General features: G+C 38.6%; 1 pseudogene; it reads left to right on the top strand.

Moving 5' to 3' along the window:
• Positions 1-26182, top strand: part of LOC149139428 (protein CONSERVED IN THE GREEN LINEAGE AND DIATOMS 27, chloroplastic-like) — a 102143-nt pseudogene extending 75961 nt beyond the window's left edge.
• Positions 26183-27179: the final 997 nt, after the last annotated feature.

Here is a 27179-nt window from a genome sequence, read left to right as displayed (position 1 = left end):
CGATCGCAAGATCGCATATCGCAGAAAATGAGCTGACAAGATTTGGCAAGCATAAAACTTCTGCGATCTGCGATGTTGCGATCGCTGCGATGTTATATTCGTGTGTTTGCGCGATCTGCGATGTTACGTAGGCAAATCGTAAAATCACTTCATTACGAATCCTTCGGGCACGCTATTCAAGGAAAGCCACTTACCATAATCTGACTCAAGATCATGCACTTTTAATGATAGTAAAGGGATTAGTTGTCAGCTATTAAATGAAATGTAGACGCGTGCTTTTGTAAAGAATTACTTCACGTAAGGTGGCATATTTGATATATCTGCTGCATTTAAAACTCTCCCATCACCTTTCTTGATTAGTCATTTCCATTTCACTTGTGAGCTGCAGGAACGGAGAGCGAAAGACGATAAACAGCCATACGCAGGAAGAAATGGGAAAGAAAAATAGGGCTCAAGGCTCTGAGGCGAAGGAAAAGACAAAGGAAATGGTGCCTTTGTATACAGACACAGCCTGTAACAAAGACTCAGGGATATCAACATGGGAAAGCATGTACAGACTGCTTGAAGAGGAGAATCCCAGAATAATGAAGGTTACTGCTGTCGCGGGCTCACAACGCTTTTCCGAAGCGTCTTTAGAAGAGATAGCATGCTCATTTCTTCATCGGATAGCAGCAAGACCCAAAATTCTACCATATACGGATATGATCAAGTGGATACTTGACAATGCAGACATGAACGACAGACAATTCAAGATTCAAGGACAAGGGCTCATCGGATCATTCGCTGCACAAGATTTAAAGCTTATGTATCATCTTCCTGAACCACAGGCGACTTACAATGCACAATTCGTTAAGAAATTTGTGGCGGAGAACCCAGACCTATCAGAGACCACCAAAGATTGGTCCAGAAAAGAGGAACCGCTCAAGAAAGACAAAAACGGTATGTACAACACTGGTTCCCTCACCTCTCCGTATTGTTTTGCTGCGGCCATGCTTTGTAGATTATTTGGGATGCCAGATATCAATAAGTTTTCGTCTGAATGGTTACCATTAATAGATGCTGCCACAAATGCCAATATTATGGATTGGGCCAAGATCTTTTCTGATAATCTATACACAGCTATTATCAATTACCGGTCTAAGAGATCCTTGTCTCAAAGGATCTATCCTCCTTTTTATCTATCCGCATATATTATGGATTCTATTTGTTATATGTCTAAATTTCCCATTATGGGTTGGAAATGGACTACCCAGGACCCATTACCTATCCATGTTTATCATAAGATACTGTGGGATTCTCAGTTCATCCCACATTTCTACCAGATTTGTCACGGGCTTATCTTACCCTTGTATAGAATGATGTATGATGAAGACCCCCCGAGGTGCTCACCCGAGGCACAGATAGATATCATCCCCTTCGCAAGATGGTTCAGGGAAGAATGGTTCACCTATATTAGAGTATTTGGAAGCACAGTCCCTCCTCATGTCCTGCCCTTGTATATTCCTGACAAACTGTTGGCTCGAGAAATTGCTTATCAAACCTATTCAGAAGGCGGCCTAACTAAGGACCTAAAAGACAAAAAGAAGGCCATATGGCCTCAGTTTCCTGTAGCTTGTGGGGCCTTTTCATTGTTCGATGTAGGTCACGCGTTCACCGAAGTGGAGAATGTGGCGTGTCTACAATTATTTAAATTCCCAGCAAGGCCATTTGATCCTAATGAAGTTGCTCAAGATTTCACAACGAATGTCAAAATAAAGGTATTCGTTGGAAAGAAGGATTTATTTGATGATTTATTTCAGAATAAACGCTCACTCCAGGAAATTTTGCGGGAAGCTCAGTCAAAATTGTCTCCAGATGACCTCCAAAAATTCATGGTATATAGGGAAAGAAGACTAGCCACTGTTCCTTTAGAAAAGCTGCGACTTCCTGCCAGAGAACCAACTCCAAGCGTTAGCCTCAGTGGGAACTCAAGCACTTCCAGATCTAAATCTAACACTGCGCAAGGAGTACCTGAACATTCTAAAGGGTCTAGAAGCAACCAAGGAAAGAACGAAGAAACAGCTAAGGACACGGCTCAGTCAAGTGCAATGTCGCAACAACATGTTATCGCCTCTCCGCCAAGAGATGTCCCTCCTCTCTTCATTAAAATGCCACCCGTCACGACAGATTTAGACAAAGAATGGGAAACCTTCAATGAGCTGATCAATCTTGAAGGGCAAGCCCCAAGAACGCGTGTGAGCAATACACAGGTAGCACAAGAAGTGGTTTCAACCATAGTCAGCAGTGTCACAGAAACAGAGCACATTCCTATCGCTCCACCTTCTGAGCTTCTACTTAATGTAGAATAAATTCCTCCACTGAACGTATTCTATAGTCCCCAACATAAAGTAGTAGTAAGAAGACAGAGAAAGAAAAGAAAACTAGAAAATACACTGTCACAAGATGCTGAACAATTGGACGTCTTATGGAAAGACCCCAACAATAACCCATCTGAAAATCTCACTAAGTTGTCTCAGATCGCAAGAGCATATGCTTCTGCAACTATTGACAAGGCATCGGAAGTTCAGCAACTATTGAAAGAACAAGAAGATCAAATATAGCTACTACAACAACAATTGCAACAAGCCAATGCTAATATTGAAGCTAACAAACAGCTCGAGAAGTTGCAGAAAGACTTTTAGCAGATGCAGATAGGTTATCAAAGAAGTCTAGACGAGAAAGGAAAACAATTACAAATTTTCCAAGAAATGCATAAAGATGAGCCTAAGCTTACAGAATTTATTTCAGAGTCTATTGGCTTAAATGAACAACTACTGCAGCAACAGGAAGAGTTGGGATGTAAGATATCATAGTGGAGTCATTATTGCGAACTGAGCGATAAAATCACCAATCAAGTGGTAGACTTGCGGAGTGACTATGATTAGAGTGACAAACGAGTGACGGAGTACTTGGCTTGGCAAAATGAAGATGAAGGGAAAAGAGCAAGTGCACCCAGAATAAACGAGAATCATAAAGAATTGCTCTTTGATAAATGGGACGATCAAATCAGGCAAGCAGAAGCAGCAGAGACAGCAGCCACGCAGGCAAGCATTCTTATCGACTGTGTAAATGAAAATTTGCACAGAGAAAATTTAATCGAAGAGACCACCCTGGGGTATCTACCAAATAAACTACGACTGGAAGCAGAAGGCGCAGAAGAAGGGAAAAGCGATCCAAGCATTAAACAGATTAAATTGGGAGCGTTACTGGGCACACTTGGTCAAGCTGCATAGTCAATGGATGACTGTGAAATGCATCATAAACACGGCCGAAAAAGTAGTGCCAGCTCTCATAGATTCCGTTTTCACATCTCAGCTTAGAGCAGAAGTCAGCCAGCCGACTCTCCTCAAGCCCATGATGAACACTTGCAGCTTTAAAGATCAGATTCAGAAATAGTCTTATTTAGAATGTTGTTTTTTTCTTTAAAATTAGATTAGAAAAAGGACGGTCATTTGAAAACCGCATCCTAAATTTTGTAAACAAACTATTATTAGAATTAGGAAGTAGTATTTTAACCCTTCTCATGCATTTGGAGAAGGGTCCAGAAATTTGTCAAAAACTTGTCCTCAGAACATGCACTTCTGCACCCTCAGAGGAGGTTTTGATGAATGGATGGATCGAGGTTTATTAATGTTTGCATTTGATGTCTGCTACTGATGTTGCACTTTTGTACTCTTAGTAGATGTTAGAACAAGTAGAGATAAATCATTTTTGCTTGAAGCTTATAAGTAGGATCAGTCATAAATGGTACTTTTATCTCTTGGCCATTTCTGCTTATATTCTGAAAGTGATATACAGTTTTAGTTGTTTATATGTTATTGCATGAATGTGTGAGTTACCATTTGGCACTTTTGTACGGTGGAGCCATTTATTTATGTCTGATATATGAATAACTTATTATGCGATATGCTGTTCACAACTGTTTTGCCTAACTTTTTATGCAAAGTAGTTCATCTTAATTGATTTCTATTCTTATGATAGCTGAATGATCTTTATTACCAGTTATTGTTTGAAATCTTTTTAGATCGCATAATAGAAGAAATACACCCCGGGTTAGCATAGATTAGATGTGCTGTTTTTCATTAGATTACAATAGCATAGATTTAGTTTAAAAGTTTGAATTAGATTAGCTTTAAGTATTCTTAGATCAGCAACATCCAACTCTGCACACACACACACCCTTAGATTGGGAAACTGGTCCCATTATCCCCAGTCGGACTCACTATACCAAACGGATAAGGAGCTGCCAACCAAGGTCCGGACCGGGTGGGTATCCCCCTTGTTGTCGACCCGATTTTCGGGGCTTCAACAGAATCTTAATATGGAAATGAAAAATTTATATTGATTAAATGATACTGATTCACCCGCCCCCCCTCAGTATTATTTCCAACAATTGGTATCAGACCAGGTCCTTTGAAAGAAGCTTGACTGCTTGAAGGAGATCTGTAGATCAATGGGAAAGAAGCTTAAGAAGAAAGCGCCTAAGAATAAGAAGACATCTCAGAAGAGCTATTACAGTGGGAGAATCGATTGGGGAATATGTGGAAGAAGCACTTCAGATTCAGAGTCACTTCAAAATGAAGATGAACAAGCAAAAGAACTAGCAGGTATGAATTTGTTATACTCTGGTGATACATTTATCCATCCTTTTGAAGATGATGAAAGTGATAGCGAAACATCTGAATTTTCTCTTATCGGTGAGCAAGAAAGATATCAACTAGAGGCAGAATTTAAAAGGCTTACAAACAAAATTAGAGATCAACAAGATCTATTGAACAAAAGGGAATGTTCCTTCAAAGAAGAAGCTACCAAACTAAAAGCTCAACTAGAGGAAGGAAACAAGGTAAGGAAGTTATTCAAGGACAAGGAAGATCAATGTCAAAAATTGCAGGATGAAGTGGCATCATTAAGAAATGAAGTCAATGAAAGGAGCACAGCAATCAAGAAATTCAGAGACAGATCCAGTTACTATGAAAGTCTTGAAGCTATAATCTTCTCGCTAAAAGAAGATCTTGAAGAATCAAAAAGGCAGAATAAAGAACTATTCCAAGCTCTTGAAAAACAAGAAAACGAAGTTCTTGAAGTAAGACATCAGTTGGAAGAAGGAAGAAAAGCTGAAGAAAACATGAAGAAGCAGTATCATGAAAAGGAGGAGCAACATCAGGTTGAGGTAAATATTCTTAAAGATAACTTAGAAGAAAAGGATAAGCTCTTACGATTTCAAGATAGTACTAAGATCTTGGATGATATTCTTAGTAGTCAAATGTCTCGTGCTATCAAAACGGGTCTTGGTTTTCATGAATCTATTGAAGGAGAATCTAGTTCACAAAGTGAGACAAGGGACTCTAATGTAAAATCTGAAATGCCCAACAACGAGATGAGAGGTAAATCCCATCAACAACCAAGGAAAGAAATTCTTCAAAGAAAATCTTTTATTCCTAACTATGGAAATAATAGTCAGTAAATTCCTCAAATGAATAATGTTGAATGTTATGTATGTCATAATCTTGGACATGTTGCAGCTAGATGCAAAAAAAGAATGGTTCAAGACTATCACTCAGAAAGATTATCGCGTTCCAGGCACTTTAAGGGATATTGCTTTGCTTGCAATATGTTTGGTCACAGAGCTGTTGATTGCTATAGAAGGAATATGAAACGTGTAAGATGTTATGCATGTAACAAGCTTGGACATACAGCAAAGGAATGCAGGAACAAAGTACGGGGACCATACCAAAAGGAGAAAGCATCATCACAGTTGAAGATATGGAAGAAGAAGGAAGTACAGTTAGAAAGATGTGGCACAGCACAACATACAGACATAACAGACTCAGAGGGACCTGAAAGTGCAAAACTTCAGTGTCCTAAATCTCATACTCAATTTTCATAAAGGGAGGTAGCATATATACGCGATTTAGACATTGCATAGTCACTTATATGTTAGTTTGAGGAAAAGTAGTGGGACAAACTCAGGAAAAAGGGTGTAATATGATTCAGTCCATTATTTGCTCTATTTGATAATGGTTAAAATTTGTTGATGATGTGTGAAAATGTCTTGATACTTGTAAGATGTTTTAAAAGTGTTTTGATCTTAAATTAATGATGATGATGCCTTCATACTTCTTGCTGATATATGCATGATCAGATCTGACAGTAAGCAAGATGGCACAGGTTCAAGGGGAGCATATGCTTTTAATAATGCATTGTTGGCATTATGGTTAGTAGTCCTTGGTGATGATGCTTATATGCTAAATGATATATCTTGCTATTATATGAGTGTCCATGAAAAAATCTCATATGATTCTTGGGGTTACATAGTTGATGTTCAAATCAAATTTGTGGTTGATTCTCTAATGATGGATATATGGTGTTTACATGGTGATCTTCTTAAGGATAAGGAGAAGTACAAAGCTTGAATACACATCTTCATTACTTGATGATGAGTCACTCATATGCTGTTGTCATCATATGCATAAAGATCATATAATACAGTTATGATGCAAGTTTCCTATAGTTCTTGGCGCTCATGTGGATGAGGATTGTTGCTGTTGATGATATCAAGAAGTCTTGACAAATGATCTTGAGCTCAAGATACATTGTGCTGGATACATGAATGATTACTCAAAGTGCATTGTTGGAGACATGATGATGATGAGTTCTCACCTATATGATGATAGGTTGATATTTACATATGTTGATTGATTTAGATGTTCCCAAAGTGATGATACTTGGATCATGCAAATCTTGATGAGATCATACATTGTTTATGATAGTTGCTTTTGACTATCATGATCTTATTTCGATGTTTGGTCTCTGTTATAAATGTCATGTAAAGGTCATATCAAGACTCATGATGTATAAGTTTGTCTCTATCTATTGTAGTCATTTGATGAATCCCTTTAGGTCATATGATGTAATTTGTACCCCCACTATGCATGGGAAGAATGATGTAATAGTTCAGTCATGTATAAACATTTGGTATCTGGCATATCCCCACTTGGTTGGGTGGATGAGTCAATATTGGTATATCCCCACTGGGTTGGGAGATGGATGTACGTATGAGTCCTTGGTGATAGGAAAGTCATTTATGATTGAGTCATGTTCTTCTTGTAGAACATCTTTTTGCAGACCTTGCCTACAGTCAGGGGGAGCATGAACAACACACTTCAGCAGAGCAGAGACTTTAGCATGTACTCAGAGGGAGCATGTACAGATTGGTACATCTTGGCATATACAAAGGGGGAGCTCAAAATTAGATTTTAGCAGGTACTCAGGGGGAGTATGGATAGTGGAATGTATATCAAGGAATAGAATATCTTGGTCCGCCCTTTGCCCTTGATGTCAAAGGGGGAGAGTGACTTGGTATGGTTGTTGCCATCAAGTCCAAAGGGGGAGATTGTTGGCATTATGATGCATGTGTTGTACTTGATGGAAACCCACTTCTAGCAGAACATCTCACTTATATATATATCTAGATGAATCTTCAGAAGAGATATCGGATGTGACAGAATACATGGGATGCAGGACAACTCAAAGGAATCAAATGACAGTTCTCAGTACGACAAGTTAGCTTTGCCATCAAGTCCAAAGGGGGAGATTGTTGGAATTATGATACAAGTGTGGTCCTTGATGGCAAGTCACATAGATGACAGATCATAGTGCAACAGGTCAAAAGCAAAGAGTTGATGATCAGACTACAAAGAATGAAGAAAGAAGAGTATATACGTGGGTTCACTATATACCAAGTCGCATACATATGCAGGTTATACGCAGGTTCACTACGTACTAAGTCGCGTATATACGCAGGTTCGCTATATACCAAGTAAGGTATACACACAGGTTATACACGCAGGTTCACTATATACAAAGGCACGTATACATGTGGGATTACTGATCAAAAGTCGCGTATGCGTATGCATGCACTTTCATGCACGAAAAGGCGCGTACATGCGGGAAAGCTTATTTTTGGGTCCCTGGTATTTAGACCTATGGTTTTGGTCCTTGGTATTGCGTTCAAAGTGTTGAACCCAGGTATTGGGTCCCTAATATTGGTTCTCAATGGTTTTGGACCATGGTATTGAGTATGGCCTAAGACTATAAAAGGAGAAGAAGATCATTAGGCAAAGGCATAGAGAAAGTCTTGAATATCTGATGAAGTGTGAGATCTAGTATGCTGGTTATGGGTTTGTGATGTTGTCCTTGATATGAATCAAGGATGCACCTATGCTATTGATGATGGATGATGGATCGGGATCATAAGGCTTGGAATGTATTATCATTATGTGGTTTGATCATGGATAGACTAGATCTGAATTATTGACACATGTTTTATTGTATGAATGTTATGATCTGGGTATGACTGACGTCTGGAATAGCTGCAAAGTTTTGAGTTAATATTTGCAGATGTGTACGCGGGTTCGCTTTGGTAAAAACGCGTATGTACGCCGATTTGGTTCATCATAGTAGCGTATACATTATGAAGTATGATATTTGAAGTTGCAGAGTTCTGTTGTCTGCTCTGTGTTCTGGTGATTGCTGTTTGTTGACTGGGTTTCAGTGATTCAGTATTGGGTGATTCAGAGATTGATGATGCTAGTGCTTCAATGATATTGATGGGTCCAGTATGAAAATTGGATGAAACATGGCCTTTCAGATTATAGTGTTGTGCTTCAGGAGTATCCAGTCTGAAAATTTATGAAACGTGGTCCCTGAAAGAAAAGAGAAGGTTGAAGCCTTCTGTAGGTCAACACCTACGTACTAGTACCTCAGCTAGTACAAGAGCTAAGGGGGTTGTAGCTCCCTTCCAGTAGCAGCTGGAAAACAAGTGAAGGTTGGAGCATTTAGTAGGTCGGCACCTACGTACTAGTAAAAGGATCGGCTAGTACAAGAGCTAAGGGGGTTGTAGCTCCCTTCTGGGAGAAGCTAGAGAATGAGAGAAGGTAGTAGCCTTCTGCAGGTAGCATCTTGCGTACTGGTATAAGACTGCACCAATACAGAACCATTGTAAAATAAGTTTCTTATTAAAAATAAGATTGAGACGACTTGCAGTAGGTGGTTTTCACCAACATTGGGTTTCCACCTTACATCATGGTGTTCATGTGTGCTTCTTGTGTGTGATGATCTATTCTATTTGACTACTCTTGTTTACTATTCATATGGTTAATAATGTTCTGATGCACTCATTAAGGATCAACTAACTGAATCATAAGTTTACTGGATATACGCTTGTTGCATTACACACAGTTGCGTATACACGCAGTTTTCCTTAATTGAAGTAGCATATATGAATCTTAATATGGAAATGAAAAAGTTATATTGATTTAATAATACTGATTCACCCCCCCGCCCCCCTTAGTATTATTTCCAACAATTGGTATTAGAGAAGGTCCTTTGGTAGAAACTTGATCGGTTGAAGGAAATCTGTAGATCAATGGGAAAGAATCTTAAGAAGAAAGTGCCTAAGAAGAAGAAGACATCTCAGAAGAGCTATGAAAGTGGGAGACTCGATTGGGGAATATGTGGAAGAAGCACTTCAGATTCCAAATCACTTAAGAATGAAGATGAACAAGCAAAAGAACTAACAGGTATGAATTTGTTATACTTTGGTGATACATTTATCCATCCTTTTGAAGATGATGAAAGTGATAGCGAAACAATTGAATTTGCTCTTATGGGTGAGCAAGAAAGATATCAACTAGAGGCAGAATTTAATAGTTTTACAGAAAAAATTAGAGATCAACAAGATCTATTGAACAAAAGGGAATGTGCCTTCAAAGAAGAAGCTACCAAACTAAAAGCTCAACTATAGGAAGCAAACAAAGTAAGGAAGTTATTCAAGGACAAGGAAGATCAATGTCAAAAGTTGCAGGATGAAGTGACATCATTAAGAAATGAAGTCAATGAAAGGAGTGTTAGGACTTTGGACACCACATATCTCCACAATGGTATGATATTGTCCACTTTGGGCCTAAGCCCTCATGGATTTGTTTTTGGGCTTTACCCCAAAAGGCCTCATACCAATAGAGATATTTTTCCATCCTTATATACCCCTGATCCTCCCCACTTCTAGTCAATGTGGGACTTTGGTCATATACCAACAATCCTCCCCTCGAACAAAGGACCATCGAGCCTCCCCTCAAACGATTATCCATCTGTCCACTCTCTACCAATCAGGATTCTCTGCTCCAATGCGTTGGAAGCACATGGCTTACATGGAAGCACCACCTGCCTCGAGAGCTTGCTCTATCCCAGGTCAACTCCTCTTCACCGTATTGGGACCAGGACACGTCCATGAAGAATCTGGAGCACACTGCCTGTCTAATCGAGCTCATCCACAGATCCCATTGTGATATTACTGGGGCCCACCACCTTCGTTCAACATTCCGAGGATTCATTCACTTGGCTAACTTCGGGGCATGGCTCTGATACCACTTGTAAGGACTCTTGACACCACATATCTCCACAATGGTATGATATTGTCCACTTTGGGCCTAAGCCCTCATGGATTTGTTTTTGGGCTTTACCCCAAAAGGCCTCATACCAATGGAGATATTTGTCCATCCTTATATACCCCTGATCCTCCCCACTTCTAGTCAATGTGGGACTTTGGTCGTATACAAACAAAAAAACGAAGTTCTTGAACTAAGACATCAGTTGGAAGAAGGAAGAAAAGTTGAATAAAACATGAAGAAGCAGTATCATGAAAAGGTGGAGCAACATCAGGTTGAGGTAAATATTCTTAAAGATAACTTAGAAGAAAAGGATAAGCTCTTACGATTTCAAGATAGTACTAAGATCTTGGATGATATTCTTAGTAGTCAAAGGTCTCCTGCTATCAAAACGGGTCTTGGTTTTCATGAATCTATTGAAGGAGAATCTAGTTCACAAAGTAAGACAAGGGACTGTAATGTAAAATCTGAAATGCTCAACAAGGAGATGAGAGGTCAATCCCATCAACAAACAAGAAGAGAAATTCTTCAAAGAAAATCTTTTATTCCTAACTATGGAAATAATAGTCGGTCAATTCCTCGAATGAATAATGTTGAATGTTATGTATGTCATAGTCTTGGACATGTTGCAGCCAGATGTAGAAGAAGAATGGTTCAAGACTATCACTCAGAAAGATCATCATGTTCCAGGTACTTTAAGGGATATTGCTTTGCTTGCAATATGTTTGGTCACAGAGTTGTTGATTGCTATAGAAGGAATATGAAACATGTGAGATGTTATGCATGTAACAAGCTTGGACATACAGCAAAGGAATGCAGGAACAAAGTACGGGCACCATACCAAAAGGAGAAAACATTATCACACTTGAAGATATGAAAGAAGAAGGAAGTACAGTCAGAAAGATGTGGCACAACACAATATACAGACATAATAGACTCAGAGGGACCTGAAAGTGCAAAACTTCAGTGTCCTAAATCTCATACTCAACTTTCATAAAGGGAGGTCGCGTATATACACGATTTAGACATTGCACAGTCGTGTATATGTTAGTTTGAGGAAAAGAAGTGGGACAGACTCAGGAAAAAGGGTGTAATATGATTCAGTCCATTATTTGCTCTGTTTGATAATGGTTACAATCTGCTGATGATGTGTGAAAATGTCTTGATACTTGTAAGATTTTTTAAAAGTTTTTTGATCCTAAATTAATGATGATGATGCCTTGATACTTCTTGCTGATATATGCATGATCAGAGCTGACAGTAAGCAACATGGCACAGGTTCAGGGGGAGCATATGCTTTTAGTAATGCATTGTTGGCATTATGGTTAGTAGTCCTTGGTGATGATGCTTATATGGCTAAATGATATATCTTGTTATGATAGGAGTCTCCATGACAAAATCTCATATGATTCTTGGAGTTACATAGTTGATGTTCAGATCAGATTTGTGGTTGATTCTCTGATGATGCATATATGGTGTTTACATGGTGATCTTCATAAGGATAAGGAGAAGTACAAAGCTTGAATACATATCTTCATTACTTGATGATGAGTCACTCATATGTTGCTGTCATCATATGCATAAAGATCATATAATACAGTTATGATGCAGGTTTCCTATAGTTCTTAGCGCTCATGTGGATGAGGATTGTTGCTGTTGATGATATCAAGAAGTCTTGACAAATGATCTTGAGCTCAAGATACATAGTGCTGGATACATGAATGATTACTCAAAGTTTCATTGTTGGAGACATGATGATGATGAGTTCTCACCTATATGATGATAGGTTGATATTTACATATGTTGATTGATGCAGATGTTCCCAAAGTGATGATACTTGGATCATGAAGAACTTGATGAGACGGCTGTGGTTTTTTTCACATATGGTTGCTAGTCTAGACGTTGTTGACAGATGCTTATGGAGCAGATCATACATTGTGTATGATAGTTGTTGATGACTATCATGATCTTATTTAGATGTTTGGTCTCTGTTATAACTGTCATGTAAAGGTCATATCAAGAGTCATGATGTAATAGTTTGTCTCTATCTATTGTAGTCATTTGATGAATCCCTTTAGGTCATATGATGTAATTTGTACCCCCACTATGCATGGGAAGGATGATGTAATAGTTCAGTCATGTATAAACATTTGGTATCTGGCATATCCCCACATGGTTGGCTGGATGAGTCAATATTGGTATATCCCCAATGGGTTGGGAGATGGATGTATGTATGAGTCCTTGGTGATAGGAAGGTTATTTATGATAGGGTCATGTTCTTCTTGTAGAACATCTTTTTGCAGACCTTGCTTACAGTCAGGGGGAGCATGAACAACACACTTCAGCAGAGAAGATACTTTAGCATGTACTTAGAGGGAGCATGGACAGATTGGTACATCTTGGCAGATACAAAGGGGGAGCTCAATCAGAGATTCCAGCAGGTACTCAGGGGGACTATGGATAGTGGAATGTATATCAAGGAAGAGAATATCTTGGTTTGCCCTTTGCCCTTAATGTCAAACGGGGAGAGTGACTTGGTATGGTTGTTGCCATCATGTCCAAAGGGGGAGATTGTTGGCATTATGATGCATGTGTTGTACTTGATGGAAACCCACTTGTACCAGAACATCTCACTTATATATATCTAGATGAATCTTCAGAAGAGATATCAGATGTGACAAAATACATGGGATGCAGGACAACTCAAAGGAATCAAATGACAATTCTCAGTACGACAAGTTAGCTTTGCCATCAAGTCCAAAGGGGGAGATTGTTGGCATTAAGATACAAGTGTTGTCCTTGATGGAAACTCACATAGATGACAGATCATAGTGCAGCAGGTCAGTAGCAAAGAGTTGATGATCAGACTACAAAGAATGAAGAAAGAAGAGTATATATGCAGGTTCACTATATACCAAGTCGCGTACATATGCAGGTTATACAGAGGTTCACTATGTACCAAGTCGCGTATATACGCAGGTTCGCTATATACCAAATAGGGTATACACGCAGGTTATACACGCAGGTTCACTATATACAAAGGCTCGTATACACGCGGGATTGCTGATCAAAAGTCGCATATGCGTATGCACGCACTTTCATGCACGGAAAGGCACGTACATGTGGGAAAGCTTATTTTTCTGTCCCTGGTATTTAGACCTATGGTTTTGGTCCTTGGTATTGCGTTCGAAGTGTTGAACCCAGGTATTGGGTCCCTAGTATTGGTTCTGAATGGTTTTGGACCATGGTATTGAGTAAGGCCTAAGACTATAAAAGGAGAAGAAGATCATTAGGCAAAGGCATAGTGAAATTCTTGAATATCTAATGAAGTGTGAGATCTAGTATGTTGGTTATGGGTTTGTGATGTTTTGCTTGATCTGAATCAAGGATGCACCTATGCTGTTGATGATGGATGATGGATCGGGATCATAAGTCTTGGAATATATTATCATTATGTGGTTTGATCATGGATAGACTAGATCTGAATTATTGACGCATGTTTTATTGTATGAATGTTATGATATGGGTATGACTGATGTCTGGAACAGCTGCAAAGTTATGAGTTAATATTCGCAGATGTGTACGCGGTTTCTCTTTGGTAAAAGCGCATATGTACGCCGGTTTGGTTCATCGTAGTAGCATATACATTATGAAGTATGATATTTGAAGTTGCAGAGTTCTGTTGTCTGCTCTGTGTTCTGGTGATTACAGTTTGTTGACTGGGTTTAAGTGATTCAGTATTGGGTGATTCGGAGATTGATGATGCTAGTGTTGATTGATTTTGTGCTTCAATGATATTGATGGGTCCAGTATGAAAATTGGATGAAACGTGGCCTTTCAGATTATAGTGTTGTGCTTCAGGAGTATCCAGTCTGAAAATTTATGAAACGTGGTCCCTGGAAGAAAAGAGAAGGTTGAAGCCTTCTGTAGGCTAGCACCTATGTACTAGTACCTCAGCTAGTACAAGAGCTAAGGGGGTCTTAGCTCCCTTCCAGTAGCAGCTGGAAAACAAGTGAAGGGTGAGCATTTAGTAGGCCAGCACCTACGTACTAGTAAAAGGATCGGCCAGTACAAGAGCTAAGGGGGTTGTAGCTCCCTTCCAGGAGAAGCTGAAGAACGAGAGAAGGTAGTAGCCTTCTACAGGTAGCAGCCTGCGTACTAGTATAAGACTGCACCAGTACAGAGCCATTGTAAAATAAGTTTCTTATTAAAAAGAAGATTAAGACGACTTGCAGCAGGTGGTTTTCACCCACATTGGGTTTCCACCTTACATCATGGTGTTCATGTGTGCTTTCTGTGTGTGATGATCTATTCTATTTTGCTGCTCCTGTTTACTATTCATATGGTTAATAATGTTCTAATGCACTCATTAAGGATCAACTAACTGAATGATAAGTTTACTGGATATACACTTGTTGCATTACACACAATTGCGTATACACACGGTTTTCCTTAACTGAAGTAGCGTATATGAACGTTAATATGGAAATGAAAAAGTTATATTGATTTAATAATACTGATTCACCTCCCCCCCCCTCAGTATTATTTCCAGCAACAACAACAAGATCACAACAAGAAGCACCATGAACAACAGCTGAAGGTAGCATACTAGATGCAATGAACGCAAGAGGAAGGTTGTTGAAAACACAGAGGCGAAAAAAAGTTGCAAGCTCAAGAAGATCCACTTGTGATGAAAGAAACTTTGGAGACTCAGGCTATGAGGTGACGGCGCGACATGAAAATCATGTGAAGGAAGAGAATGGAACAGAGAAGGAGTTGCATGTTCTGAAACAGCATCTCAACGAAGAACAGGAGTTGCATAGATGAGAGAATTCGTTGTAGCAAGAACATGTACAACAGGGGGCGCAACATGCACTCATGGATGAAACTGCGCCCGTACAAGTTATAGATCCATTCTAATAGCTGGCACAGAGTAGACATGGTGAGCAGTGTTGTTGATCACATGCAAGGGAGTTTAGCGGCATGCATGTCATTGTGTGAAACCATGTGATCCCACCCATTCAGCAAATTCACGAAGGCAAATACAAGAAGCAAGTCCGACTAGAGCTAAACATGCAATTGATAGTTGACGTGCATGAACACCAACACACATAGGAAGATCAGGACGGACACTATGCATCGATGTGTTGCTAGTTCAGCCACATCCAAGAAGACCATGCACATGCTAGCAGATAGTTTGGATGGACGAGCCATAGAAATGCACCCAGATGCAACAGAGGCAAGAGTTCGCTTTAGAAAGATGTTACCATGGAGTGCATGCACACCATCACGGACGACCAAGCTTGGCATCAGCTCACCACCTTCACCATCACAAGCATGTCAAATATTTGGTCTCACCACAACGGTCCGAATGTTAGTGATGTCTTGCATGGCTTTCTCAAGCCATTTTGTCTCACATGGGCACATGTGCATTGTAATGTAACAACTTGTCAAGCGGAAGTTCAAGTGTCGATAGTTGGATGTAACAATCATAGAGTAGTTGAAGAGTCATGAGGATAGATGAATGGTCTCAAAGGGGAATGTCAAGGGTCACCCCACCCTTTGCTATAAATAGTACTTCATAACTCATTGTAAGGGCTTTTGGTCAGCCAAGCTTCCAATAAGACTATCTTGGAGAGAGCTTGGACAGTATTGTAACAATCCTTGGCTTCTCCACTGCCCAAAGCTAGTATATCTCTTTGGAGGAGCAGATGGTTGTGGCTGTAACATTCCACTATCGTAACTAGTGGTTAGACATGGATGCATTGTATGACTAGAACTTACACTTCTTAATATAATAGAGCCAACACGTTTCATGCATATGTTGTATTGTATTCTATGCTATCTAGTTTACTCTAAATGATATATGTATTTGTTTTCTCACACATGCATGTATGGACTATTTTGTATAAGTATGTATGAATCTTTCTGAAATGTGTTGTTGGTTTAACCATCACTTTGGATTGCTTGCTAACTTTCTTTCCAGCTTGTGATGCATCATCACTCGTGTGTTCTCTTCCAAGCCGCATACTATTATAGGTTTCCAAAGGGTGCACTCACCTCACTCTTAGTGTGTTAGAACCTCTCATGCACCTTCATTGACTTACGACAGTTGTCACACCCTTGCTACCAACAAGGACATCTTACTTACATCTGTGTGTAATCGCGGTTAAGGCATTACCTTATGACCCACTACTGGGACTCCTACACCAAATGGTTTGAGGTATAATTGGGACTTCTTACCAGGGAGATCCCCTTACATGTTGGCGGGTCCAGCACCATCAACAATTTCTTACTTATATACTCATAAATTTGATTCTTCTACTAGACCACTTGAAGGTTGGCTCTCTTGATTGATTGATAATGCTTTAAAGGACAAGTATATATATATATATATATAGGTATATATATATATATATCTGTGTGTGTGTGTTTGTTTGGTGATTTCACTCTTGTGCCACTGTGTCTCAACATTACAAAATCAACTTTGGATTGCTCGCTAACTTGCTTTCCAGCTTGTGATGCATCTTCGCTCGTGTGTTCCCTTTCAAGCCGCATACTATTACAAGTTTCCAAAGGGTGCAATCACTTCACCCTTAGTGTATTAGAACCTCTCATGCACCTTCCTTGACTTACGATAGTTGTCACACCCTTGCTACCAACAGGGACATCTTACTTGCGTTTATGCGTAATCGTGGTCAAGGCATTACCATACGACCCACTACTGGGATTCCTACACCAAATGGCCTGAGGTCTAATTGGGACTTCTGGGGAGATCCCCTTACATGTTGGCAGGTTGAGCACCATCAACAACTTCTTACTTATATACTCATAAATTTCATTCTTCTACTAGACCACTTGAAGGTTGGCTCTCTTGATTGATTGATAGTTCTTTAGAGGACAAGTGTGTATATATATATATATATATATATATATATATATATATATATATACACATATATGTTTGGTGATTTCACTCTTGTGCCATTGTGTCTCAACTTTACAAAATCGACTTTGGATTGCTCGCTAACTTTCTTTCCAGCTTGTGATGCATCTTTGATAGTGTGTTCCCTTCCAAACTGCGTACTATTACAGGTTTCCAAAGGGCGCACTTACCTCACCCTTAGTGTGTTAGAACCTATCATGCACCTTCCTTGACTTATGGTAGTTGTCACACCCTTGCTACCAATAGGAACATCTTACTTGCTTCTATGTGTAATCGCGGTAAAGGAATTACCGTATGACCCACTACTGGGACTCCTACACCAAATGGTCTGAGGTCTAATTGGGACTTCTTACTGGGGAGATCCCCTGACATGTTGGCATGTCTAGCCCATCAATAACTTCTTACTTATATACTCATAAATTTGATTCTTCTACTAGACCACTTGAAGGTTGGCTCTCTTGATTGATTGATAGTGCTTTAGAGGACAAGTATATATCTATATCTATATATATATATATATATATATATATATATATATATATATATATATATATATATATATATATGTTTGGTGATTGCACTCTTGTGCCACTATGTCTCAACTTTACAAAATTGAACTTGTAAGGAGTATAGGGTAACTATGCTAGTTCGTAAGAATTACCTTGACTGTAGAGGATGTCTACCCTTCCAAAATGACTTCAAAATTTTCTCTAGGTCTATACTAAGATATAAAGGAATCTCAATGTTCCTCTAGGTGATTATGATCAAGATTTTGTTCCTCAAATACATGTAGTAAGTCCAGAAATTTTTGAACTCTTCTTTGAGTGCCACACGATTTTGAATCAAGCCTTATAGGGATTCTTCTATCACTCCTTTACAAGACACTCAGTTCCTTTACAAAGTGATTATACCTATTTATTTACTTTATGGAGAGACTTGATACAATCTTTAATAAAAAAAATTCACTTATCAATTGTAACACCCTGCCCCCACATCTACCCAAGTAACTGGCCAACCGGGGTAAACATGTGATGAGAAGTTACTATGATATGATTCGACTCCCTAGGTGTCAGTTAAGGAAGTGGAACCAAAGTAACACATCAGCAACAAAACTCCTAGGAGCCATCCTAACCACTCAGGTAACTAGCTACTGAGACCAACTAAAGTTTTAGTGCATCAAACCCCTAAACGCTCCATTGATATGGGAAATGGTGCATTTGGGAGGCTCCAAAAGCTCCCACAACAAGGAAAAGGGAGCTTGATGGAAAAGTTTCCCATTTTTTGTGCCTGTGACTCTAGGATTTGTGCCACTTTTTCAAGCCCAGAGTCGAGGTCACTACCCAGAACTCAATGACACCTTCAGAAATGAATTTACATAATAGAACAATGATACATTTGAAAAAAATTGACAAGGACTAGACTAGACCCCTACTAGCCATGACACGAATTTCGTTAAACATATCACAAATATGAAATCTACAAGTCATAACAGTAGAGTTGAGCATATGGTTCTCATGCTTATTTGAGATTCGCTATGAGGCATTGCTTCCTTATCACATTAGTGTTGGCATTATGATGTATGTGTTGTACTTGATGGAAACCCACTTGTAGCAGAACAACTCACTTGTATATGGTAACTAGATGAATCTGCAGAAGAGATATCAGATGTGATAGAATGCATGACAGTAGTGTTTAAAAGTGTGATAAAATGCAGGGCAGCTTCAAGGAATCAGTTCAAAAGGAAACTCACTCAGATGAAAGATCACAGTATAGCAGGTAAACAACAAAGAATTATAGATTAGTCTTCACATAATGAAGAAAGAGAGGTATACGCAGGTTCACCATTGACCGAGCTGCATATACACACAGGTTCACTGTATACAACTCGCGTATATGTACACACGCACTTTCACAAAAGGAAAAGCTCGTATACTTTGGAAAAATAATTTTTGGTCTGAAGTATTTGGTCCATGGTATTTTGATCCATGGTATTGGTCCAAGGTATCTGGTCCGAGGTATTGACCCTAGGTATTTGGTCCAGGGTATTGGTCCTAAGTGGTTTTGGTTCATGGTATTGAGAAAGGCCTAAACCTATAAAAGGAGGAGAAGATCATTAGGCCAAGGTGTGCAAGTATCAAATATCTGATGAGGTGTGAGATCTAGTATGCAGGTTATTGGGTTATGGTGCATTGTTGGATCTAAACCAAGGATGAACCTTAGCTGATGATGAGAGATCATATCTAATGATGGATTGGGAACTTAAGGCGTAAAATGAACTATCATTATGTGCTTTTTATCATGTATATTCTAGATTTGAATACTGAAGCATATATTATTTTGTAAATGATATGATCTGAGTATAACTAAAGTATGGAATAGTTGCAGAACTCTGAATTTATATTTGTAGATGTATACGCAGGTTGGCTTTGAGCAAAACGCGTGTACATGCAGGTTTGACACATGGAAGTAGCATAAGCCTTATAAAATATATTTCAATTGTTTCTCTTTACTGTTGAAGAGTTCTGGGTTCTGGTTTGGACAATATTCTAAATGATCAGATTGATGGGTGATCTAAGTGAATGATTGATTCATTTATGGTTGGTTCAAATGGTGATTGGTTGATACAAATATATTTGATGATTGAATGATGTTGTTGATGGATCTAGTCTGAAAATTTATGGAACGTGGTCCCTCTATGAAAAGAGAAGGTCATAGCCTTTTGTAGGTCAGCACCTACGTACTAAGCAAACATATCGGCTAGTACAAGAGCTAGGGGGTTGTAGCTCCCTTCCAATAGAAGCTGGAGAACGAGAGAAGGTTGTAGCCTTCTGCAGGTAGAAGCCTGTGTACTGGTATAATACTGCACCAGTACAAAAATTGTAAACATAATTTTATTATTATTAAAAGAGGACAGAGATGAAGACAACAAGTGGTTTTCACCCACATTGGGTTTCCACCTTATATCTTGGTGTTCATGAGTGTTGCTTATGTGTGATGCTTTATTCTGCTTTTACTGCACTGTCTAATGAATTCTTGATATACTAATTAAAGTTCAATACATGATAATTTGGGTAAATCAAAAGATCTTTGCATATACATTGGTTTCATTAAGTACAGTTGTGTATACACGCTAGTTCACTGAGCTGAAGTAGCGTATACAAATTAGTTTTGAAAATTAAATTATTGATCTAATAATACTGATGCACCCCCCTCTCAGTATTATTTCCAACAGTTGGTATCAGAGCACGTCCTTTAGAAGAATCTTGATCGCTTGAAGGAAGATCCATCATCATGAGTAATCACAAAAGTGGGGGATCCATCAGACCACCAATATTTGATGGAAGCAACTTTTTATTTTGGAAGGTAAGAACCACATCCTATCTTCAATCTCTTGGAACAGATGTCTGGGAAATCGTGGAAGGAGGATATACATTTCCATCAGCAATTCCTACAAATACGGTAGGTAAAAAGCAATATGAAACTAATGCCAAGGCTGTCAATACATTATTGGGAAGTCTGTCACAATCAGAGTTTTTCAAAGTTATGCAGCTCAAATTAGCCAAAGAAATATGGGAAAAAATTGTTCTAAGCTACGAAGGAGACTCTCAGGTAACACGTGCTAAATTGAAAATTCTCAGAATTCAATATGAAACTCTCAAGGTGTACAATGATGAAAGTATAGCTAGTTACTTCTTATGTATAAATGAGGTTGTTAATTGCATGAAGAATTTGGGTGAAGAGATAAAGGAGGTTACCATAGTTGAAAAAAATTTAAGATCCTTATCTGCTAAATTTGAATCAAAAGTATCTGCCATAGAAGAAAAGCAGGATATACAAACTATTTAGAGGCAAACTACCTTTCAAATGTTTTGCCTGTGGTAGAGTCGGTCATTATGCTGCCAAATGTCCTCATAAAGATAAATATGATAAAGGGAGGGAATCTACAAAATGGAATAGAAAACAAAGTGTAAGTAAAAAGAGCTACTATACTCATGAAGATAGCGATGGTTTATCAAATAGTGATGAATATGAAAATAGTAATGACTAGAGACTTCTGATGGCTTATGAAGATGATGATTTTTTGGATGCTTTAGATGAAGATGACCTTTATGAAGGAATATCTAAACTCAAACTCTGTTTAGAAGAAAAGAATATGATTATAGATACCTTGACATACCAACTCGCTGAAAGAGAGAAACACAATGAAAAACTAGAATGTGAAATTATGGGTCTAAGAAAGGATCTTGAGAAAACAAAAGCTCTCAATATTAGATTTGCTAAAGGATCAGAAACCTTAAATGAAATTATCAAAGTGCAGCATTCTCTTCTGATAAAGATAGGTCTTGGATATATTGAAGAAGTATCTTAATCACAAAAGTCGTCAACCTCCAAAAGCTCTCTTGGTGCAGCAAAGAGAAGTGAACAATTTGACAATCATCAGCAAAGGCATAAAGCAGATCACCAGGAAAATCAGGCTCAATTTACTTCAAGGATGAACAAAAGCCACAATCAACCTTAGGTAAATCGTACTCAATTTGCTTCAAAGATAAATATCAATAGAAACTACAATCACCAGGTCAGTAGATTCGATAATTGCAGGAACTTCTTTAAGGGTCAATGTTTCTCATGTCATAATTTTGGACACGAAGTTGCTCAATGTGTTGCTTACAAAACCATCATGACTAGAGAAGCAAGAAATCAAAGGAATGTGACAAGGATCAAGAAAAGTTCCTATAATAACTTTTCTCTTCTTGAAAATGAAATAGAATGCTCAATCTGTAACAACTTTGGCCATGAAGAATCTGAATGCAGGAGTAAATTTCAGAAAATATCTCAAAAGGAGAAAACTCCATTAAATCCCAAAATATGGAGAAAGAAAGAACTGCAAATAGAAAGATGTTGTATAGCCTTGTATGCAAAAGGACAAGAAATCCAGTGGTACATCGACAGTGGATGCTCAATGTCAGGCCAGGGTAACTCCACATTGAACAAGAGACAAAACTGATTGATATTATTCATTAGGTAACTCATGTTTATATACAAAAATAAAAACGGATCAGTTCATCTTCTAGATGACTGTCCAGTTCACCCATCCGTTTCGGATTAGGTGTCAACATTCCCCCCCTTAATCTGAAGGGATGTTGGTGAGTCCAAGCATCGTTCTGAATCTTTCAAGCTTTTCTCTTCCAAGCGCTTTGGTGAAGATGTCTGCAATTTGCTCGTTTGTGGAACAATGACGGAGATGGATTGTTTTGGCCTCAACATGATGTCGGATCAGATGATATTTAGTATTGATGTGCTTAGTACGATCATGGAACTTTGGATTCTTGGCCAACTTTATTGCAGATGTGTTATCAATCATGAGTGGAGTTGATTGTATTTGTTTTAACTACAAATCTTCAAGAATTTTCCTGAGCCACACAATTTCTTTCGTTGCTTCAGCTGCTGCCACATATTCTGCTTCTGTTGTGGAATCTGATTATCAAACTCTTGGAATGATTTCGGTTTTGTGAATCTATCCAAGCGATCAAGTTGCCACTCAACAACACTGTCAGATTTGGATGATTCAAGAAAAATGACATCTCTAGATAAAACAAACTTTTTATTTACTTCATCATAAAGGCGGTATGCTTTAGATGTGTTTGAATACCCCAGGAAGATACACTTACGACTTCTAGCACCAAGTTTGTTTCTATGTACCTTTGGTATTAAAGCATAACAGGTGGAACCAAATATCCTGAGATGTTTTACCGAAGGAACATGTCCATACCACAATTCATAAGGAGTCTTGTTTCTTATAGCACTAGATGGACATCTATTCTTTATATATGCAGCACATAGAACAGCATCAGCCCAAAACATTGTCTTTACATTTTTGAAGAAAAGCATGGATCGTACCATATTCAAAATTGTTCTGTTCATTCTTTCAGCTACACCATTCTGTTGAGGATTATAAGGCACAGTTGTTTGATGTTTAATCCCATGTTGGCGAAGATAGTGTTCAAATTCATTTGATGTATAGTCTTTTCCATTATCAGTGCGAATAGACCCAATATGAGATTGTGCATCATTTTCAATCCATTTATGAAAATTCTTGAATGTTTGAAAAGCATCAGATTTGTTGTTCAATAAGTAAACCCAACACATTCTGGTGTAATCATCAATAAATGTCATGATATACTTATTTCCATTTGCAGAAGGAACAAGCATTGGACCACATAAATCTGAATGAATAAGTTCAAGCTTCCTATGTGCTCTTGAATGTGAATCATGAAAAGACTGTTTGCTATGCTTTCCTAGAATGCAAGCATCACATTGTTTATGTTTTCTAGGAATTGTAGGCAAACCAGCAACACCATTTTTCTTCAACAGGCAAAGACTATCATAGTTTAAATGTCCAAATCTAGCATGCCATAATAAACTTGATGGAAGTGTACCTTCATCATGATGAGAAATATATGAAAAATGCTATGCATGAGCAGAGGTTCCTTGCAGTTTAAGAAGTCTTTCTTCTTCTATACCCCTCATGACAAGTGAATGGTCAGATGCCTTTCTTACCTCAAGCTTTCCATCAAACATATGAATGGAGTGACCTTGCTGGCGGATGTGGACCAGGGACAGCAAGTTTCTCTTGAGCTATGGGAGATATAGAACATGATCCAGAAGAAAGTCTGGAAGACCAGGCAGTTTAAGCCTGACTGTGCCAAGCCCTGATGGCTTGATTTTTGACTGATCTGCAAAGTATACTGCTCCGATACCATGTCAGTGAAATCTTCAAAAAAATCTTTCCTATGAGTCATATGACAGGTTGCTCCTGAATCAAGCAACCAGTCATTTTTCGAAGAAGCAAGTGAGGCATTAAACAAATCTTCACTTACTCCAATGTTACATTGTGCCTCAATATAGTGAGCGGATTCAGGTGCTTTACCTTTGTCTGTGTCATCAGTTTTACCTTTCTGCTGATTTCTTCTCTGCTCAATCTTTTCCCATGGTAGCTTGCATGTAGAAGCATCATGAGATCCATTTTGTTTGCAGCGAATGCAATGTAAGTCTGCCTTTTCTGCTTGAGAATGTCTGCCCCCCCTGCCTCTGAAATATCTTTCTCTTTCTCTTGAATGCATACTGCAACAAAAATTATTTTTGCTGATAGAAAAATAATTTTGCTGATAAAAATTACTTCTGCCAAAAAAATCCTCACTTTACAGCCTTTTAAATCCCTCTAATATGTGACAGAAGGCATCAGAATTTCATTGAAATATTATAACATTTTATGCTTCAATACAGCATAAAAAAACTGTGCAAATGTTCTGACTGATATGACTTTGAATGCTTTTGAAAACTGCTTATATAACCCCTTTGAAAACTGCTTACAATACAATACTCAAAACTACCATCATAAATATGTATTGAAAGCACAACATTATACCAGAACCGCCATTAAAATCATCTCTCTATTGAAATGAATCTCCTTGGTTTGAATGAATTCTAATTTGAAACTGACGTGAAGATATGAATCGATCTTCCTTTCACTGACCAATGAATACAAGTTTTGAAAAAGAATACCTCTCCACGTTGAGATGAATCATTGCATCCTTCGGCACAAAATGGATAAAACAAACCGCAATGGCCCTTCAAATTCAGTCAAAATTAGTGCATTGGACATAGGACAATAGAAAAAACATAACGCGGTCAAGTAAATTGCAAGAGCCGCAACCGTTTTGTCGATATTCTCTTCAGCTTTCTCACGTTACCAACGGGTTCTATTCTCAAATTGCTTTCAGTGTTGAAACAAGCAAAGAGAATTGATTGCCTCACTAATCTTTACAATAGTGTAGACAAGCTGCAGACTGTGTTTATGATTTCCAAGAAATCTAACTTACTAGAGCCGAAGGTTATACCTAACCTTTCCAACAAAATCCTTCGAATACAGTTGGAAGACACGACACCCACACCCACAGTCTATTAGGTTATGAAGAATCGGAGAGCTCCTCGATTACACCTCGGATAGAGGCGCAGCGGTTAGAGCGTGCAACAATAAGAGTAGTTCTTACAATAAAACCGGGCGAATAATAAAACTGAGGCCTGTTCTTACAATAAAAAACGCAGTCATTCTGATACCTCCATTCTTACAATAAAAACTCAGTTTCGATATCTAATACTCTTCTTCAAAACAATTCGTCAAGTTTTTCGAAAAGGAGTACAACACTGACAGTCCCGGTACTTGCAGGTGGTAGAAATGGGAGGCCTTACAAAAAAATTGTATCATCAGAAACAAAAGAATAAGAGGCAAATCGGAGGATTGATAACAATTAAAGCCAAAAAGGATGGGAAATCTAGTAACTGGGGAGACACGACACCACCCCCTTTCGCCAATGGAAGTCCAGGGGGTACTGATTGCCCGGTTCCATTTGACCAGCAACCTGTGAATGAATATCAAAGTCTCGCCAATTCCGACTTTTTCTCGTGGGCGAATGAAGATATTTGGAAATACGGGCTGCGTCTTAGGGGAATCGATACAACATTTACAGTATTAATACGGTGGCCAGTGGCGAGTGTGAGCCTGGATCCGGAACATGAGCTTCTGAAATGTGGGATTGGAGCTTTGAGTGGAGGATTGTTAGTTGTCACCCTCGCTGCTCTCCGACTGTATCTAGAATGGGTGAACGTTCATAAAAAAACAATGCGCAGAATAAATGAGCGATTGTTGATGAGTATTCAGGCAAACGCAGAGAGGGGCAGACAAACGTTATAAAAAAGAATGCGCAGTCTCTGGCAGTCAGAGGCAGCGCAGAGAGGGGCAGCGAATTCAGGCAAAAAATGCGCAGTCTCTCAGAGAAAATGGATGCGCAGTCTCTCAGGACAGAGGTTTCATGAGGCAGCAGAAACCTGGCAGAGGAGTTACAGCTATTTTAGGGACTGGGACCTAGGCTCTGATACCATGTCAGGCCAGGGTAACTCCACATTGAACAAGAGACAAAACTGATTGATATTATTCATTAGGTAACTCATGTTTATATACAAAAATAAAAACGGATCAGTTCATCTTCTAGATGACTGTCCAGTTCACCCATCCGTTTTGGATTAGGTGTCAACACTCAAAACACATGACAGTTGACAAATAAAAACTACACTCATATAATGCCTTAGAAAAGGAAAAGAGTGTCTCATTTGGAAACGACATTCCTGCTGTCATAAAAGGTAAAGGCTCTATTTTCTTAAAAGAAAAAGTTAAATCTAGGAATGTTATGTATGTTGATGGCTTAAAGCATAACCTGTTGAGTGTGAGTCAAATGTGTGATCAAGGAAATGAAGTAGTGTTTCAATCAAATGGATGTGTTGTTCATGAGCTTGATACAGGAGAAACTATGATCAAAGGTACAAGAACTCCAAACAACCTATACATACTCAAGGGAGGACAACGACAGTGCTATCTAAGAAAAAATGATGAAAACTAGCTATGGCACAGAAGATTGGGACATCTAAGCTTTTCTAAAATAAGAAAATCATGCATATTCCAAGCTGTTCATGATCTTCCAGATATCAACATTCCTGAAAATACTATATGCAAATCATGTCAATTCGGTAAGAAAACTAGATCTCACTTCATCAAAAAGGAAGGGTCAGCTAGTAAGTCTCTTGAGCTTGTTCATACTGATTTATGTGGACCATCAAGGAAAAAGTCACCTCGTGGAGAAGAATACTTTATATTGTTCATTGATGATTTTTCCAGAATGTGTTGGATAGGTCTT

Source organism: Pinus tabuliformis, chromosome X (genome assembly GCF_031772625.1).
Source record: "Pinus tabuliformis cultivar Carrire ecotype Pingquan chromosome X, CPIR1, whole genome shotgun sequence".
In the NCBI taxonomy this organism is placed as follows: domain Eukaryota; kingdom Viridiplantae; phylum Streptophyta; class Pinopsida; order Pinales; family Pinaceae; genus Pinus; species Pinus tabuliformis.
The sequence above is the reverse complement of the archived record's forward strand: the minus strand, read 5'-3'. Positions and strand labels throughout refer to the sequence as shown.